General features: G+C 48.1%; 2 long non-coding RNA genes across 8 annotated transcripts in view; one reads left to right on the top strand and one right to left on the bottom strand.

The window, feature by feature from the left end:
* The window catches only part of LOC122689036, a 574,758-nt gene that overhangs the window by 525,218 nt on the left and 29,171 nt on the right, over positions 1 to 20,369 (top strand). The window lies entirely within an intron of this gene.
* Positions 6,463 to 18,677, bottom strand: LOC122689038. 3 transcript variants are annotated; one of them, XR_006339698.1, is made up of 5 exons: positions 15,969 to 16,589; positions 13,051 to 13,189; positions 11,201 to 12,446; positions 8,459 to 8,569; positions 6,463 to 7,985 (listed from the first exon to the last, which is right to left on the bottom strand). It is a non-coding gene; the product is annotated as an uncharacterized LOC122689038 (long non-coding RNA). The 3 variants fall into 3 exon arrangements; XR_006339699.1 differs by lacking the exons at positions 11,201 to 12,446; positions 15,969 to 16,589 and adding an exon at positions 18,617 to 18,677; XR_006339697.1 differs by lacking the exon at positions 11,201 to 12,446.

Here is a 20,369-nt window from a genome sequence, read left to right as displayed (position 1 = left end):
GAAAGCTGAGCGCCAAAGTATTGATGCTTTTCAACTGTGGTGTTGGAGAAGACTCTTGAGAGTCTTTTCATTGCAGGAGATGGGACTGAGGAAAACTTCTTTTCCTCCCCACACTCAGAGCCCAATGTTGTGTAGCCAGCAAGTGCCCGTGAGAGTCTTCAGAAGTGAACATGAATTCTGCTGTCTGTCAGTCTGTGTTGTCAGCTAGTCCCCAGAGCTAAATTTCTCATCTCTGATTCCCCTACCTGAAGGGAAAATATAATAGAACTGTTTAAGGACAGGTGCTATATCTTTTGCTGTGTTTTCCTCACACCAGATTTGCAGTATCAACCAAGAAATGACCAGCAGTCTGTTCTCAATATGCATCTGTAGACCCAATGAAAAGTACCTGATTTGTCCCAGGTGCTTTACTTTATCATTGCGTTGTGTCACAATACTGATACAGTGGATGAATCGTTTTCTATGTGGTCCTCTCCGTTTTCATTTAGCATCTTATTGTAATAACCATGTTATTATACATTTTTTAAAGTTTCAGGCTATTTTACATTCATTTGGGCTTCCCTGGCGGCTCCAATGGTAAAGAATCTGCCAGCAATGCGGGAGACCTCAGTTCAATCCCTGTGAGACCCAGGGTCAATACCTGGATCGGGAAGATCCGCTGGAGTAGGGAAAGGCAACCCACTCCACTCTTCTTGCCTGGAGAATCCCCATGGACAGAGGAGCCTGGCGGGCTACAGTCCAGGGCGTCTCAAAGAGTCAGACAGGGCTGAGCGACTACACTTTGACTTTACCCTCATTCCCATTATTTTATTTCCTTCCCCTATTGGGGATAGGAAAGCATCCTGCAAACCAGTGTGCAGACTACAATCTGACAGAATCGAGACCTGGACGGAGGGACACTCTTGGAGGAACCCGGAGAACCAGGACAGCTGACCCTTCTTCTGTGGGTTACAGTTCCCAAAGGCAAAAAATGAGGGCAGTAATACCACCTGCTTCTTGGGTGGTGTCCAGCATCAATGAGCCAGCAGGATCTTAGCTTGGCACTTGTCCCTGTCATGTTATTATTGTAGGAGGCTCAGATAGTAAGGAGTCAGCCTGCAATGCAGGACACCCAGGTTCAATCCCTGGGTTCAGAAGATCCGCTGGAGAAGGAAATGGCAACCCACTCCAATGTTCTTGAATGGAAAATCCCATGGGCAGTGGAGCCGGGCAGCCTACACAGTCTAGTTCAGCTCAGTCGTTCAGTCGTGTCTGACTCTTTGCAACCCCAGGAACCGCAGCATGCCAGGCCTCCCTGTCCATCACCAACTCCCGGAGTGCACCCAAGCCCATGTCCATCGAGTTGGTGATGCCATCCAACCATCTTATGCTCTGTCGTCCCCTTCTCCTCCTGCCCTCAATCTTTCCCAGCATCAGGGCCTTTTCCAGTGAGCCAGCTCTTCGCATCAGATGGCCAAAATATTGGAGTTTCAGCTACAACATCAGTCCTTCCAGTGAACACGCAGGACTGATCCACTTTAGGATGGGACTGGTTGGATCTCCTTGCAGTCCAAGGGACTCTCAAGAGTCTTCTCCAACACCACAGTTCAAAAGCATCAATTTTTCAGTGCTCAGCTTTCTTTCTAGTCCAACTCTCACATCCATACATGACCACTGGAGAAACCATAGCCTTGACTAGATGGACCTTTGTTGACAATGTAATGTCTCTGCTTTTTAACATGCAGTCTAGTTTGGTCATAAGTCTCCTTCCAAGGAGTAAGCGTCTTTTAATTGCATGGCTGCAATCACCAACGGCAGTCATTTTCGAGACCCCCCCCCCAAAATAAAATCGGCCACTGTTTCCACTGTTTCCCCATCTATTTGCCATGAAGTGATGGGCCCAGATGCCATGATCTTAGTTTTCTGAAGGGTGAGCTTTAAGCCAACTTTTTCACTCTCCTCTTTCACTTTCACCAAGAGGCTCTTTAGTTCTTCTTCACTTTCTGCCATAAGGGTGGTGTCATCTGCATATCTGAGATTATTGGTATTTCTCCCGGCAATCTTGATTCCAGTTTGTGCTTCATCCGGCCCAGCATTTCTCATGATGTACTCTGCCTATAAGTTAAATAAGCAGGGTGAAAATATACAGCCTTGTCGTATTCCTTTTCCTATTTGGAAGCAGTCTGCTCTTCATGACCAGTTCTAACTGTTGCTTCCTGCACTGCATACAGGTTTCTCAAGAGGCAGGTAAGGTGGCCTGGTATTCCCATCTCTTTCAGAATTTTCCACAGTTTATTGTGATCCACACAGTCAAGGGCTTTGGCATAGTCAATAAAGTAGAGAGAGATTTTATTTTTGGAATGCTCTTGCTTTTTCGAATATCCAGCGGATGTTGGCAATTTGATCTCTGGTTCCTCTGCCTTTTCTAAAACCAGCTTGAACATCTAGAAGTTCACGGTTCACGTAACCATGGCTTGGAGAATTTTAAGCATCACTTTACTAGCGTGTGAGATGAGTGTAATTGTGTGGTAGTTTGAGCATTTTTGGTCTTGTCTTTCTTTGCGATTGGAATGAAAACTGACCTTTTCCAGCTCTGTGGCCACTGGTGAGTTTTCCAAATTTGCTGGCATATTGAGTGCAGCACTTTCACAGCATCGTCTTTCAGGGTTTGAAATAGCTCAACTGGCATTGCATCACCTCCACTAGCTTTGTTCATAGTGATGCTTCCTAAGGCCCACTTGACTTCACATTCCACGATGTCTGGCTCTAGGTGAGTGATCACACCGTCATGATTATCTAGATCGTGAAGATCTTTTTTGTACAGTTCTTCTGTGTAGTCCTGCCACCTCTTCTTAACATCTTCTGCTTCTGTTAGGGCCCTACCATTCCTGTCCTTTATCAAGTCCATCTTTGCATGAAATGTTCCCTTGGTATCTTTAATTTTCTTTAAGAGAGCTCTAGTCTTTCCCCTTCTATTGTCCAAGGGGTCTTAAAGAATCTGACAGGACTGAGCAACTTTCATTTCCACGTCACGTAAACATTTTCAAGTCGAAACTCAGTGTCATAATAAAGTTCTATTTAAATACTACATTTCCTCTAGGATCAGAAGAGGGACAAGGGAGCTCACTCTCTCCACCATTATTCAATATATCAGCTTATATTATTTTATTGTAATTTTCAGTGTCAATGGCTTTGTTCAAAGTTTTCACAAAGGGCTCTCTGAAGGGCTCAGATGCAGTCTGAACCCGCGAACATGCTCAAGCAGAGAAAACAATGTGCTCCTTCTTCTGGCAAAAGGGTTCCTGGCATTTTTTTCAACCGCGAAGGGCGGGGGAGAAACGGGATGGTGACACTTGGAGCAACACTGCCACCTGCCGACCACAGAAACCAAAACGCCACAAGCCCGGAAGAAAAGCCAACGTTTTTCTTGGGTTTTCGAGGAGAGGACTGGACACCGTGGATGCGGAAGTTAAGGGGGATTCCCATCAGGACCAGAGAAAGGAAGGCAACCTCTCGAAGGGGCCCGGCCAAACCACCCGTGGACCGCGGACTTCAGCGGTTCGCGGAACCAAGGAAACAGGGGCAGGAAGTCAGGGAGTCTCAGAAATCCGGGGCTTGGTGGGCGGTGCTGCGCCCCCATTGGCTGGTTCTGGGCATGCGCGGAACAACCCAGTGAGGCCGGTGCCAGTGTCCTGGCCGGGGTTGGTTGGAAGTTTTCTCCTGGACCCGGTTTCAAAGTCTTCACTGAAGAACCTGACCGTGTATGTCCGGGTCCTGTCTCCCACTGCCGAAGCCCCACAAGTGCGGAACCCCTACAAGTCCCCTGTATTTCCCCTTCCGCCTACCCTAGCCCTGTGAACATGTTCCTCCCGTGGTATACTCACTGTTCTCTCAGCCCTCACTCTTCTGATCGTCCTCAGTGCCCACGAGGCTCCCACGGTCACCCCGGAGACTCTCCGTCCTCGTCGATGTTCCCCTCCTCCCTACCCGAGCATCCCCCTGCCCACGGTCTCCCCGCCCCCGCCCCCGGCCCCGGGCATCAGGAAAGACCGCGCCCCTCATGGTCTGCTGTTTCTAGCCTTCTTCCCTCTCATCCCCCTCAACATGATGTCCTGTCCTCCAGCTCCCTAGCTCTAGGGCCAGTGCACGGATACCAGAACATCCTGGAAACCCTCACCTCCACTACCACACGTCCTTCCATTACCATCCGCCAGGCCCCGCCCTGATCCGATCCGCTGAGGCAGGGCTCTAAGTTGTCCCCCACAAACACACCTCCTGTGCTCCCTGCACACTCCTGACTACTCACTCCCTGCCTGTGTCTGAGCACCTGAGCGTTGAGCACCCAGCTTTACAAACTTTACAGAAGTGTCTTATCTTAAACCCGTGGCCAGAGTAGAACTACTGTTCTTTTCACTCTCACCTACCTACACTACTACACTACACAGTAGTAACCTTTCTCGATCCCAATGACCACCAGCCCCAACCGAAAATAGTTCGTGGAGAAGAAAGAAGCAATCCCGTGGGACTTCTAAAGTCTCCCAATCCCAAAGTGCATGTTTCTGCCCTGGCAGTCTGCTGCCCATCTGCCCGAGTGCTCCTGACTGCACCCAGCCCCTCACCTCTGCCTGGGATCCCATCCCTTGCACCTTCCCAGGGACTTCCAACCTGCAGTTATCACCCCCTCTCGCCTGAACCAGGACCTGCTCCCTCTACATCGCAGCATTCCACAACACAGGGGGAAACCCATCCTCTTCTACCACCATCTTCTGCAGCTACTGGCACAGCACCCGTTGCCCTTCAAAACAAAACTGCTTCAAATTCTGCTGAGGTATTCTTTATTCAGCCCCCTTCCATGAAGCTTTTGTCCCAGTCACTCCACTGTAACTGGCCTTGCCAAGTCCATCATTGAAATCCATTCTTCCTGATCCCGCAGACACTCTTCAGTGCTCATCTTAGCCAACATCTCTGGCATCTTTGACTCTTGTGTTCTTTATCCCTGTTTTTATATTTCAGGGGTGTGGGGCTTATGTGACACCAAAGTATCCTAACTGTACTTGACAAGGTACACATTCTACCCTATGCCCACTTTGTTTTATTTTTTTACAGTTGAGAATTTTTATTAAAACAATCATTTAAATTACAACAGTCCGCCAGAATAGCAAATAGCCTTCCCTGGTTTGGCCCTGACAGGAGGCCCCACGGGAGGGGGGGGGGTGGTTTGATGCCTTTGAAAACCGATGGAGCTTCCCTGGAAGCCCAGAGGGGCCGGCCTGGCCCTGGGGCAGCGGGGGTCCCCCCACCAAGGCCGCCCCCTCCGGGGGCCGCCGGGCCTCAGCCCTGTCAGCGGGCGACAGCACTGTCGCCGGTTGTCAGCCTCAGGATGTGCTGTTTGGATTCAAAAGAGGAAAGAGGGGGAGAGAGAGAAGCCTGTCCCCAGGACTCAGAAGGCAGTCACTCAGGAAGTGTTATGTAAGGCCGCGGGGGCCGCCCAGCAGGGACAGCAGATGGCAGAGCCCCCGGGGCCCAGGAGGGGCAGCGAGCACGTCAGCGAGGTGGTCCGCGTGCACCCGCCAAGGGCCGCCGGTGCAGCCTCGCCGAGGGTCACTGGCCAGGTGCTTCCGCCCAGCGCCCGTCAGGGGCGCTTCTAACCCAACGATCCCAGCAGGGCCCTGCTCTCGTGGAGGTCAGGGGCTTCCTTAACTGGACAAGCCCTCAGCTCGTCCACTCACACATCACAGTCGCCTCCGCTGTGGGCGCGCGCCCTGAGCACGGATGTCAGAGTCCTTCTTCCACTCGGGCTCAGGACCCTTCGGAGGGCCCCGTCCTCTCCGCCTGTCCATCTCCAGGAGGTACCCGCCTGCTCTCGTCCCCGAGGAAAACCGCGGTGTTCCAGCCGGCCCACTACCCCCTCCCAGCCCGAGGCAGCTCCCCTAAACGGCTCAGACGCCAGCCCGCTCCCCTGTGGCCACAGACTTCAGACAGACAAGCAGCAGTTAAATAATAACAATAAAAAAAAAAAAACAACCCACAAAGTACGACAAGGCTTTTATAAATGACCACCATGCTCTGTGCCCACAGCCGCTGTTACAGACTAAATCTACAGGTCAGGGATGGATGGGTGGTGAGCCTGAGGAGACAGCCGGGCAGACGCTAGAGGATCCCCACCGGGAGCCTTGTCTCAGGGTAAGAGGCCTTGGAGGGACAGGGGAGACGGAAGGGAACCTCCCGGCCACAGCTGTTCATGCGTAATGTTCCTCCCGGCCACAGCCGTTCATGCGTAATGTTCAGAGTCCCACCCCGCACTTCCCGAGGGGCTGGCTTCCTGTGGGCAGGGTGGCCCGAGGCGCTGGCGGCCAGCCCAGGATAACCCATAGGGCAACTTGACCGTGGAATCTGGCAGGATCTCTGTGAGCATCTCAGTCTCTCAAAACCACTTAGGATGGTCGGAGACCACCTCTGCCCTCGGGAAATCTCCTGGCCCTCACACATCTTGGCGTAAGAAGCGTCTTCTCACTGGACAAGCGTTCCCTCCTGCCGCTCTGCACAAGAGCCCCGTGGGAAGGATGTAAACAGGCTGGTGGGTCCAGCAGGCCGTGGAGAAGGAAGGGCAGGAGAGTGGCCCCAAACCAAGGAGCGAGTGTGGGCCTTGGGGTGGGCACGGGGATGGGTGGGGGTCATGTGCCAGCTGCTGCCGAGCAATGACTATGCCTCCTCGCCCCCACCCGGCCCTGGGGTCACCTGCACCCCTCCCCTCCACGGCCCAGGGAGAATGTAAAGTGAAGGCTCTTGGGAGAAAAGGGCCACAGGAAAGGAGGCCCAGGCACCGTCACCGGCGGGGGGCTGTGCCAGCGCGTGGCCAGGAGGAAGGATGGTTCAGATCGGCAAGACGGACCGTGGCCGTGTCAGTGGCGCTGGGTGTTGGGGCCAGTGAGACATCCCTGCGGGGCCTCAAGAGCCCTGCAGAGACCTGGGTCGTGGCTGGGCTGACTAGAGCGATGGGGAACCCCCTCCTGCACATGCAGGAGAGCCTCCGGCTGGAGAGGCCCACCCCGCCTATGCCTGCCTCTCAGGCCTGGGTCTGAGCAGGCAGAAGAGAGGCAGTGAGTGTTTTGTAGGGTACAAGCTCCAGGTGCAGGCTTGGCTGGCCTCCCAGGCCCTCTGCCGGCAGCCAGCCCTTCACCACAGCTTGGGCCGGGTTTTCCCCGGGCGCAGCTGCGTTCCCACTCCCCACCGCGGGTGACCAGAGCGCTGCCCCCAGGGGTGTCTGGGCCGAGCGCCCATTTCCTCCTGGCTCTTCGTGGCCGAGCTCTCCGATGACGTGGAGCAGGCGGGCCACTCTGGCCTATGCCCACTTTGACCTGGATATTGTATGGGAAGTCTTGGGTCAAATGAAAGACAAGCCAAAGAAAAGAGCATCCCACTCACAGTGGGGAACGGCCCACAGAAGCAGTGGCAGGCAGAGGTGAGAGGGTTCAGACAAGGGAGGTGTGACAAGAAATGAAGAGGAAGACCAGGGAAAGGAGGATTCCACCCCATTCACACTTGGGACTCACAGGGCGCACACTGCGCAATGACCCAATGTTGTCTTTGGGCAGATGGGTGGCTGTCATTTAGGAATTTCGTTTTCTGGAGCTGATCTTGGTGCCTGTTTTGCTGCAGGTGAGATCCAAGGGAGGGCTCTGAATCAACTGAGGGAGAAATGTGGAAAGGGACAGAATCCAGACGAAACCTAAGCAGGCAATGGGCTAGGAGACCTTGCAATTGAGGCTGAGGAGTGGACATCCCTGCCCAGGGATGGGCTGGACGATGAGACCCAGATTCAGAGGGGTCTGCAGATGCCAGCAGAGTGGCTGAGGCTCAGTCAGCCAGGGAGCACTGGATCCACAGCAAGAGGAGGGAGACAGAAATGCAAGTTTCACCACCCCACCCACGGGTGGTGCAGGTCAGCATCAACAGCTGGAGCCAGGAGAGGACAGTCATCTTTCCCTCAGGGACCGCTGAGGCCACTGTGAGGAACAAAGGTATGCTGTATTATAGACGACCACTCCCACATTACCACAAGCCTTGTAAGTGACACATACCCCTGCTCCATGGCTGAAAGAAGTAGAGAGCATTTTCACCACAATAGACTGAGCATTTGTATCTATGGATATTCAGTAGGTTGCATGCAACCACACTTTCCATGTTAGAAGTAACTTCAGTAGGAGTTTTCTGGTTACTAACCAGTATGAAGGGTGAACATTCATGAGGAAGATCAGATCATCCAGGGAGAACAAATACACTAAAGTGTCCATGGAATCTGAGGCGCATACATTGAGACTGTCATCTCAGCAACCCATGTCCCCACCACCACCCTGATCTTCCTGTGACCATGGGTCACAGAGGTACAGTGGGGCTAAGAGGGAGAGGAAGGTCTTCCTGGAACGCCAATGCTGCTTTGAAACCACCACTCTCCCTTGACCTCAACGTGAATACTCACCTGTGAAGATCATTCCAATTCTCCATTCTGTCTTCTAGTCAACAGTCCTGATGATTCTTTTGGAACTGGCATCCTGGTCTCTTTGGTTTGGAGAACAGAAAATAGCATACCCTGCAAGCACACAGACCTCTACTTCCAATACGCTGCGTCTTTGATTCCTTTCAAGCCATGCTTCTTGAAAGTACAGACTCCAGGAGCATCCTTATCTGGTTACCTCTTGATTCCTCCTCTGACTACCCATCCACAGAACATCCCCTTGCTAATGTATCCCAAGACCTCCGTGGGCCAAACTGTAGTACCCCGTGGTGTATTGGCCACACACACATTCCGTCTTCAAAAACACTTTCCTTGGTCAGAGTCTCTGACAGAAGCGCATCCTGGCTTTCCTCCTCCCTCTCAGTCCATTACTTCTAAGACTCCTTGTCTGTCCATTTACTTTAACCCCCTCCTAAATCTTGGTTTTGCTTTCCTCTGGTTTCCCACCTCTGCCCTGTGCTCTTCCGTTCTTTACATAACCCTTGGGTGACCACGGCACCCCCCAGAGCTTTTAACCATCTGGCTTGTTTTCATCCGTTATCCCTCTGTATGCTGATGGCTTTTCCTATCACCAGATCTACCTAAGACGTCCCAACTGGGCCCCACTTCCCCCACAGGCTGAGATGTATGGGCTGTCTGCACTCAGATGTCCCATAAGCCCTGCAGACCTGCTAGTAGCCCCAACCCAATGTTCCCTGGGGTGTCTCATGGATGGGCACGGCCATCCACCCAGTTCCTTCAACCACAATCCCGGACATGCTGCTGGGTGTGATCTTCACCGAGCCATGACATCCCTGGAGCTGCTCTGGAAAAGGCTGACCCGAGATATTCCTGTTGCCACAGGTGGGGATCCGTTCCTCTCAGAGGCCCTGTTCCTACAGACACGCTCTGAAGGTGTCCTGAGTACAGGCCATCACCCTCCTTTGGATCTCCGAGAGAACCTGGCCACTGTAATCCACCTGAGAGGTTGAAAGCCCTGTCTTTAACAGGACGGTGAGTCAGGACACAGCAGTGTAAGCCCATCATTGGGGAACATGCCAAAGAATATCCAGAAGAGATTCCTAAAGTAGAACGCTTCGAGAGGTGGGTCTTAAAAGGGTGTGCATCAAACAGGGGATTGCTTAACTGTATTTTTCCCAATAAACATCCTGTTCTTATTTGGTCTTCATCTGAGCATGGGAGTTAATTTGATAACACAGGAAACAGTTTAAAACGGCAAGTGAGCCCAGGCAGCAGATACGCTGACAGCCGATCCTTCCACATCAACATCAACAGCTACAATTCTCAGCCATCTTTACTCTTTTTTTGAAGCACTCTTTTGATCTGTCCAATGAAGTAATCTCCACAGTGTTTCAGAAATGTATTCAACTAACTAGGCACAAGGGATCCTGACAAGAAGTAAAAAAACTGAGTTTCACTAACAACAGCAGGGTTTTAACTGTAAAACTTTGGATTCAGGAACACCCAGCAGAGCAAGCACAAGATTAGTTTTCAAACAAGTATTTATTTGGGCAAGTTATCCCTTTCTTCAGCCTAAGATGGCTGTCAAGCATAGCGGGTCATGATGAAAGCCTGCTTTGCTTATAGAGCGTTGGAAGTTTTCGATGTTCGATTTCTTCCAGTAAGAATGAGTTCTGTTTCCACAGCTGCAAGCTCGGCTTCTGTAAGAGAACTTTTTCAGATAATGCTTACGCCAGGGCCACACACCAACCCTACTACTTCAGACTCTCCTGGGATGTGCTGCTAGCATCAGCTCTTCTAAAGCCTCTGCAGGGGAGATTTGATGCACTGTTAAGACTGAGAAGCACAATCATATGATGCTTCACCTGTCCTGGTTTTAAATAGAATCCTGAACTGAAGACCCATGTTTGCTACTAATGAAATTTTTAAAAAATTTGTAATTACAAATTCCCTTCGGAGGGAACTTTCCTTCTGAGGGATTTTTGACATATTTATTCACAGCCATATTTAGAACAATTTCAATGACTCAGTGGTGTGTCATGACCCCAAGTCCTCTTCCTTACGAGACACTCAGGCAGATGGAGGGGGGGGGGAATGCCCCTCAGTCCTGGTGGCAGAAGGAGGATGGATGGAGTTGCGTTGTCTTGGTTACTGCTCTGCTGAGCATCCCTCCTTGTTGCTGAGCACAGGCAGGGGGCCTCACACCAGGCTACAGGTATTCCTGTGACCAGAGTTTGGACCTAAGGGCTGAGATCCATTACCCGGGAAACAGAAGCTGGGTCCAAGTGATTTGAGAAGAATGGGAAAACAACTAAGTGCAATTTCAGAGGGAGGGTGGGTTCTGGGAGCCTGTCCAGAGCCATTGATTTGTGGTCATACAACGGACGCCTGTGAATCAACACAGAGACACACTAGTCGTGTGTGCTCCCTGGGGATTCTGTCGTGACGTGCACAGTGACTGTTTCTGGAGGGAGCATCTAGCACACGTAGAGGAGGCCGGACCCAGAATGTGGAAGGAGCAGGGGCACTCCTCGTTGTTACAAAGCAATGGCATGTCTTTTCCCACATGTCTCACGTGGACATCTGCATTACCTTCCTAAACTGCTTTCCTGAGGTATAATTACGTACCACAAATCACACCCATCACTCCCAGGGCAGTGACGTTTAGCACCTTCACACAGTGGTGCAACCCCCACCACAGTGCAGGTGTGGAACACCGCCAGCGCCACTAAAGGTTCCGCGCACCCGTCAGCAGTCGATCCCCAACAGGACCTGCAGGCCCAGGCATCCTCTCGTCTGATTTCCCTCTCTGTAGATTTGCCCTTTCTGGGCATTTCATATCAACGGACTCCTGCAGGAAGTGGCCTTTTGTGTCTGGGTTGTTTCACTTAGCATAATGCTTTGCAGGCTCACCCACGTGGCAGCAGAAAGCAGAAGTTCATCACTTTTTATCCGTCTATGCTATTCCTCTGTATGGCTACATACAGCATACTTTGTTTACCACTCTCCAGCTGACAGACTTTTAGGCTGCTCCACTATTTGGAAATTAGAAACAGTGCTGCTGTGAAAGACCTGTAAGGACAAGTATTTGTGTGGACATAGGTTTCGCTTCTCATTTCCCAATGATGTCATTTCTCCTTTTGCACGGTGCACAGGCTAGACCCTTCCGGCAGTGTGGAATAGAGGCGGTTGAAGCAGACCTCCTGTCCTTGGTCTGGATCTCAAGCGGCAAGCATTCACTCAGACACTACTGGATGTGACGTGACGAGAGCAGGATGGTTCTCGGGGATGTCCTTCAGCACCACGACGACGATCCCTTCTATCCTGAGCTGGTTGACCGTGTTTATTGATTTAGTTATTGACTTATTTGTCATGAACGGGTCTTGAACTGTGTCAAATGCTTTTTCTTTGTCTGTCAAGGTGACAGGTGGTTTCCGTCCTTCCTTATATCAATACGCTGTTTCCCATAACTGAAGTTGAGTGTTGGTCCAATACTGCAATCCTGGGAAAAATCTTGCACAGCCCTTTGCAAAATATTTCTCCATTTGGTTTCCTGATACTGTGTTGAGGGTGTATGCATCGCTATTCATGATAGATATGGATCTGTAGCTTTCTGGTGATGTCAAGTCTGGCTTTGGTTGTGGGGTAATACTGTGCTCACAGGATGAATTAGGAAAGTTCCCTCCTCCCTCCTGTCTATTCAGGAAGAATCTGTGAAGCATGCATGCTATTTCTTCTTCAAACATTTGATAGATTTCATTGATGAAACCAGGAGTCCCAGGACTTCCCTTTATGGGAAGGTGTTTAAATGAATGGTTCAATATCATTGCTTGCTATAGGTACATTCAGATTTGTTATTTGGCCACTGCATTTAAGCCAACTCCCATCCAGTATTCTCTGGCCGGTTGGTTCCTATGGCTCAGTCTCTGGTCTAGGATTTGACGTGTTGGACATCTCTGCACATCACAGGATTCTGGCTCCTACTCTGTAACTGGGGAGAGTATGCTGTCTAAGAAGTCACCCCCAGACCACCAACACCCAATAGGCAGGTTGGGGATACAGACTTTGAGGTGGGGATGGGGTGGCACTGCTGATATCCTCATTTACAGCCGCCCATGCATCCTCCGGGTGCCCTCTTGCAGTCTGTGGGTAATTCAGCAGTCGGGACTGGCACAGCAAGGACCCAGAGTACCCGGTCCCCTCCCCCGCCATGTCCACTTCATCTACCCTGATCCTCGTCACTCCTCTCATCTCCTAGCAACGCAGCCTCACAGGGGATCCGTGACACACTCGCCACCACATCTAAGGGTGTCAGATCTCCTCTCTGCTTAATGACTCAACTCTCAAAGGCAGGGAGTGGTTATGCAATTCCTCCTCACCTCGCCCATCTGAAAAGCCAGCCTGGCACGGCATGGAGGGGATGTAACATCAACAGTGAAAACCTTCGTGATTGGCTAATTGAGGGACTGTGGATGGTGGGATCGACATGGGTTGGCTGCTGGAGTGAGCCCATCACATCCCACCCTGGGGAACTTGTGCCAGGTGGGGATGACCATCCCTGCCCCAGTGCATTGTGGCTAGCATCAATGACGTACCTTATCCAGACTTGGTGTGCCACCAGCTGTGGATGGACATTGAAGTCACCGGGTCTTCTCACTTCACCCCAGCCTTTATAGAGGGTACAGTTGGGGATGCTCTGTCGGAAATAAACCTGCGCTCATATGGCCTATTAGTCTATGACAAAGGAGCCAAAAACATCCATCAGGCAAAATGCTGTCTTTCAATAAATGGTTATGGGAAAACTGGACCCCCTTCTTACACAACATTCAGAAATCAACAACAACAAGGGAAGATTAAAGACAAAATTGATAGACCTTAAACCATAAAGCTCCTAGAAGAAGACGTAGCCAGGACACTCTTTGACATAGGTCTTAGCAATAGTTTTTTGACATGTCTCCTCAGGCAAGAGCAACAAAAGCAAAAATAATCAAATGGGAGTTCATCAAACTAAAAAGCTTTTACAGCGCAAGGGAAACCATCAACAAAAGAAAAAGGCAACTTGCTGGTGGGAATGCAAACTAGTACAGCCACTATGGAAAACAGTGTGGAGATTTCTTAAAAAACTGGAAATAGAACTGCCATATGACCCAGCAATCCCACTTCTGGGCATACACACTGAGGAAACCAGATCTGAAAGAGACACATGCACCCCAATGTTCATCGCAGCACTGTTTATAATAGCCAGGACATGGAAGCAACCTAGATGCCCATCAGCAGATGAATGGATAAGGAAGCTGTGGTATATATACACCATGGAATATTACTCAGCCATTAAAAAGAATTCATTTGAATCAGTTCTAATGAGATAGATGAAACTGGAGCCCATTATACAGAGTGAAGGAAGCCAGAAAGATAAAGAACATTACAGCATACTAACACATATATATGGAATTTAGAAAGATGGTAATGATAACCCTATATGCAAAACAGAAAAAGAGACACAGAAGTACAGAACAGACTTTTGAACTCTGTGGGAGAAGGTGAGGGTGGGATGTTTCGAAAGAACAGCATGTATATTATCTATGGTGAAACAGATCACCAGCCCAGGTGGGATGCATGAGACAAGTGCTCGGGCCTGGTGCACTGGGAAGAACCAGAGGAATCGGGTGGAGAGGGAGGTGGGAGGGGGGATCGGGATGGGGAATACGTGTAACTCTATGGCTGATTCATATCAATGTATAACAAAACCCACTGAAATGTTGTGAAGTAATTAGCCTCCAACTAATAAAAAATAATAATAATAAAAAAGAAAAAGGCAACTTGCTGAGTGGGAGAAGATATGAGCAAGTGATACACATCCGAAAAAAGATAGATATCCAAAACAGCTAAAGGACTCATAGAATGTATTGGCAATGGGAAAACACCCAAAACTCAATTTTAAGATGGGGCAAAGCAGTGAATAGACATTTCTGCAAAGAAGAGGTACAGATGGCTAATAGACATATGAAGAGATGCTCAACATCTCCTCATCAGGGATTTGAAAATCAAGACCTCAGTGAAGTACTTCCTCATACCTGTCAAGTAGCTATTATAAACAAGACAAGAAGTAAGAAATGTTGGTGAAGATGTAGACAAAAGGAAACCCTCGTGCGGTGTTGGTGGAAATGTATATTGGTGCAGCCGCTATGGAGACAATGAGGGTTTCCTCAAAAACTGAAAACAAGAACTACCATGAGATCCCGCAGTTACACTTCTTGGTGTTTTTTTCAAGAATAGAAGAAACACTTGTCACAAAGATATATGTGCTCCTCTGTCCACTGCAGCGCTATTTACAGCCAAGGGGATCCAAGATATGGAAGGAACCTAAGTGCCCATCGATACATGAGTCAAAAAGGAAGAAATGGTGTACACACACACAGTGGAATATTACTCAGCAAAAAAAAAAGTGAAATCTTGTCAATGTCGACAACATGGATGGACCTAGAGGGTATGATGCCAAGTGAAACTAGGCACACAGAGAAAGACAAATACCACACAGTTTTATTTATATGTGGAACCTCAGAAATAGGTAAGAAGGCATGGGAAACAAGACAGAAATAGAGTCAGAGACACAGAGAACAAACTGGTGGTTACCAGAGGAGGAAAGAGTAGGGAGATGTGTAAAACAGGGAAGGGGTTAGGAGATACAAACTTCCAGTTATAAAATAAGTCAGGGGAATGAAATGTACATACAGGGAATATAGTCAATAATCTTATAATGAATCTGTGTGGCGACACATGGTAACCAAAATTATCATAGCAATTCATTTCATAAAGTTTAAAAATATAGAATCACTTTGTTATGCACTTGAAACAAATATAATATCATATGTCAACTTTGGGCCTCCCCGGTGGCTCAGCAGTAAAGCATCCTCCTGCATTGCTGGAGCTGCAGGAGGCATGGGTTGGATCCCTGGGTCGGGAAGATCCCCTGGAGGAGGGCGTGGCAACCCACTCCAGTATTCTTGCCTGGAGAATCCCATGGACAGAGGAGCCTGGCGGGCTACAGGTATGTGGTCGCAAAGAGTTGGACATGACTGATGTGACTTGGCATGCACGCACGCATGGCAACTGTACTGAAGAAATAAAGAGTGGGGGCTCTGAATGGAGGATGCCAAGGTTTGTGGGTCACTTTTCCTCTGGCGGCCTATATGACTCTGAGCGATCCCCCTGACTTCTCTGTCCTCTGCTTTCTCACCTCATCAATTAGGATTGAAATCTTCCAAAATGATGGGTCTTTGAAGGAGGATTAAATAAGGTGACAGAAAGAAATATATTGAATGTGGTCTGATACCTGGTAAAGGATGAACAACCTTGAAATGCCATGTTCGCCCTGCTAAACATGCCCACACTGACTAAATTCACGCCTCTGAGTTTCAAGAAGAAAAGCTCCCTTGGGAGACAAGTCCTGCAAGATGGGTTGAGCTCTGAAGCTCTCTGATGAGATCACAAGTTCAGACTCCAATAAATATACCTGTTCTCAAGCGCCTCTGTCTGCAGAAGACTCGTGGATTTCTGCAGAAATACAGCTCTGGGGGCTAGCTGAGAGCACAGACTGACTGACAGACAGCAAAATTCATTTTTACTTCTGAAGAATCTCACAGGCACTTGCTGGCTACACCACATTGGCCTCTGACTGTGGGGAGGAAAAGAAGATTTCATCACTCATGTCTCCTGTAATGAAAAGGGAAGCTATTTGTTATTAGGGGAAAGATGTTCGTGAATCACAGATCTGAGAAAGGTGTTATACTCAGAATACATAAGGAAATTTAAAATTGCAAAGGACAAAATGTAGTGAAGGAGGACAGATCCTTGTGACAGGGATTGGGGTGTGGGAGAGGAAACCAAAAAGGGCAGCACTTGGGTGTTTTTGGGGTGACGGACATGGCCTGTGTTCTGGTCGTGATGGTGATCACTGGAATCTCTCTGTGGATCAGAGCCCAGACAACTGCACACGCAAGGACAAGCAGGCCAGGAATTTCCTGGTGGTCCAGTGGTTAAGAACATGTCTGCAATATTGTAAAGCAATTAGCCTCCAACTAATGTAAATAAATTTTAAAAATTAAAAATAAAAAAATAAAAAAAAAGAATGTGCCTGCCATATAAAATGAATGCACAGAAATCCCTTGCACTCCTATAAAATAATAAGGAAAAATCAGAAAGAGTAATTAAGGAAACTATCCCATTCACCACTGCAATGAAAAGAATAAAATACTTAGGAATAAATGTACCAAAAGAAACAAGAGATCTGTATACAGAAAACTATAAAAAAAAAAAACTGATGAAAGAAATCAAAGATGACACAAAGAAATGGAGAAATGTACCATGTTCTTGGATTGGAAGAGTCAGCATAGTGAAAATGACTCTACTACCCAAAGCAATCTGTAGATTCATCACAATCCGGATCGAACTACCAAAGGTATTTTTCACACAACTAGAACAAATAATTTCTCAGTTTGAATGGAAACACTAAAGACTCTGAATACCCAAAGCAATCTTGAGAAAGAAGAATGGACCTGGAGGAATCAACTTTCCTGACTTCAGACTACACTACAGACCATACTACAAAGCTACAGTCATCAAGACAGTCATCAAGACAGTATGGCAGAAAGACAGAAATATAGATCAATGGAACAAAATAGAGAACCCAGAGATAAATCCACACACGTATGAACAGGTTATCTTTGACAAAGGAGGCACAAATATACAATGGCATAAACACAGTCTCTTCAACACGTGATGCTGGGGAAAATGCTCAACTACGTGTAAAAGAATGAAACTGGAACACTTTCTAACACCACACACAAAAATGAACTCAAAATGGATTAAAGATCTAAACGTGAGACCAAAAACTATAAAACTCTTAAGAGGAAACCATAGGCAGAACACTCTCTGACATAAATCACAGCAAGATCCTCTATGGCCCACCTCCCAGAGTAATGGAAATAAAAACACAAATAAACAAAAGAGACCAAATTTAACTTAAATGCTTTCGCACAATGAAGGAAACTGTAAGCAAGGTGAAAAGACAGCCCTCAGAATGGGAGAAAATAACAGCAAATGAAATAGCTGACAAAGAAGGAATCTCCAAAATATACAAGCAGCACATGTGGCTCAATACCAGAAAAACAAACAACCCCACAAAAAGGGGCAGAAGATCTAAACAGACATTTACCCAAAGACATAGAGATGGCTACCAAACACATGAAGAGATGCTCAACATCACTCATTATTAGAAAACTGCAAATTAAAACCACAATGAGGTATCATCTCACACAGGTCAGAATGGCCATCATCAAAAAGTCTATAAACAATAAATGCTGGAGATGGTGTGGGGAAAAGGGAACCTTCTTCCACTGTTGGTGGGAACGCAAACTGATATAGCCACTATGGAGAACAGCGTGGTGATTCCTTAAAACACTGGGAACAGAACTGCCACAGGACCGAGCAATCCCACTGCTGGGCATACACCTCGAGGAAACCAGAAGTGAACAGACACATGTACCCCAATGTTCACAGCAGCACTATTTACAACAGCTACGACATGGAAGGAACCTAGATGTCCATCAGCAGATGAATGGATAAGAAAGTTGTGGTGCATATACACAATGGAATATTACTCAGCTATAAAAAGAATGCATTCAGATCAGTGCGAATGAGGTGGATGAACCTGGAGCCTGTTACACAGAAGTCAGTCAGAAAGAGAAAGACAAATACTCATATTAATGCATATATATGGAATTTAGAAAGACGGTAGCAACGATTCTACATGCAGGGAAGCAAAGGAGACAGAGACGGACAGAACTTACTTTTCGACTCGGGGAGAGAAGGCGACGGTGGGATGATTTGAGAGAAGAGCAGTGAAACATACACATTCCCATATGTAAAACAGATCACCAATGCGAGTTCAATGTATGAAGCAGGGCACCCAAAGCCAGTGCTCTGGGGCAACCCAGAGGGATAGGGTGGGGAGGGAGGTGGGATGGGGGTTCAGGAGGGGAGGACACATGTATACCTGCGGCTGATTCATGTTGATATATGGCAAAAAGCCATCACAATATGGTTTAGTAATTCTTCTCCGATTAAAATAAATTAATGATTAAAAAATAAAACAGAACCCACCTGCCAATGCAACGGGGCAGGCGTTCAGTCCCTAGTCCAGGAAGATTCCACGTGCCACAGGGCAACTAATACTGTGTGTCACAACTACTGAACCCACCTGCTTCGACTACTGAAGCCCTCGAGCCTAGACTCCATTCTCCGCAACAAGAGAAGTCTCTGAAATGAGAAGCACATGCACCGCCACTAAAGGGTAGTCCTCCTTCTCCACAACTAGAGAAAGCCTCGTGCAGGAACAAAGACTCAGTGCAGCCAACAATAAATAGATAAATAATAAGAAAGAAAACCGGGCCAATCTTACTGTGTGTTCATTTGAAAAATCCAATGGTAGATACCGAAGTAGGTGCATCTCTCTAGATTCTTTGAATGATCATATCTTGGGTGAAGCTAACAAAAATTACATCACAGGCTATATTAAAATTTTAGATCAGCTTCCCAGGCACTGCTCTTTTCTAGAGAGCTACATTTCTCAGAGAACTGTTACTTAGGAACTTTAGTATCGGAACTGAGGACTCCACCACATTCAAGGGCAGAAAGCAAAAGACATTAGGAAGACACAGTTCAAGTCCTATGACTTTAAGAGTTGCCTGTGACCACTGGCTAGGATGAACACACATCCCAGAGTCTCTTCACATTTCAGAAACTGAAACCTGTATTTCAACCACTTAGTTCAGTTCTTTAAGGGCACTGCTATCCCCTTAAACAAACACTTTGTGTGAAACACTTGGAAAATGTTGGAAAACCTTTGGAAAATGTTGGAAAACACTTGGAAAATGACCTTAACCCAATTCACTCCCACCCTCTTGTCACATGTCACAAGGAGTCTCTCACGATGATATTTCCTCACCTAGAAAGCCAATTCTCAGATAAAGAAAAGAATTCACACACACACACCTTGTGAAGAAATACTGAGATTTTAGAAACTGACTCACAACTAACCCATGGTTCATCATTCTTTTCTCTCATCTCCCTCCATCCACTCTGAGAAATGAGTATTTGGCCATGCTGTCTGATTTGCCCACCAAGTTGCTCATACCACACACAGGATGTTGTTACAAGTAAGCCTATAAACTTGCCGTTGAAACCAGCCAGCCCTACTTAAGTCGTCTACCTGGGGGAAGGGAGGTGGCTGGGGCAATAAAGTCACCATCTCATTTCCTTCATCACCCTACCCCATTTCATTCCCTGCAGTCACTTGGACCAAACGAATAAAGATCTCGCACCAAATCGCTGCTTAAAGCACCACTGCCTCAAGTTTCCTTCGTTATCTCACGTGGCTTCTGAGCCCAGGGAACAGATTTCACTTGAGATGAGTAAAGCTAGGGAGACAGCCCATTGGCCAGAGATTCTGTTTTGCAGGTGATGTCTCTCAGCATACTCTTTACGACCCCATGGACCAAGACCCGCCAGGCTCCTCTGTCCAGGGGATTCTCCAGGCGAGAATACTGGAGTGGATTGCCATGCCCTCCTCCAGGGAAACTTCCCGACCCAGGGATTGAACCCAGGTGTCCTAATTCCCCTGCACTGCAGACAGATTCTCTACCGCTGAGCCCCCGGGGAAACCCATGACGAACCTAGACCACATATTTAAAAGCAGAGACGTCACTTTGCTGACAAAGGTCTGCAGAGTCAAAACGATGGTTTCTCCAGTAGTTGTATACAGATGTGTGAGTCGGATCATTAGGAAGGCTGAGTGATGCTTTCGAATTGTGGTGCTAGAGAGATGACCTTTTAGAATCCCTCGGACAGTAAGGAG

Source organism: Cervus elaphus, chromosome X, assembly GCF_910594005.1.
Source record: "Cervus elaphus chromosome X, mCerEla1.1, whole genome shotgun sequence".
Lineage (NCBI taxonomy): Eukaryota > Metazoa > Chordata > Mammalia > Artiodactyla > Cervidae > Cervus > Cervus elaphus.
This window is presented reverse-complemented; position numbering and strand designations above follow the sequence as displayed.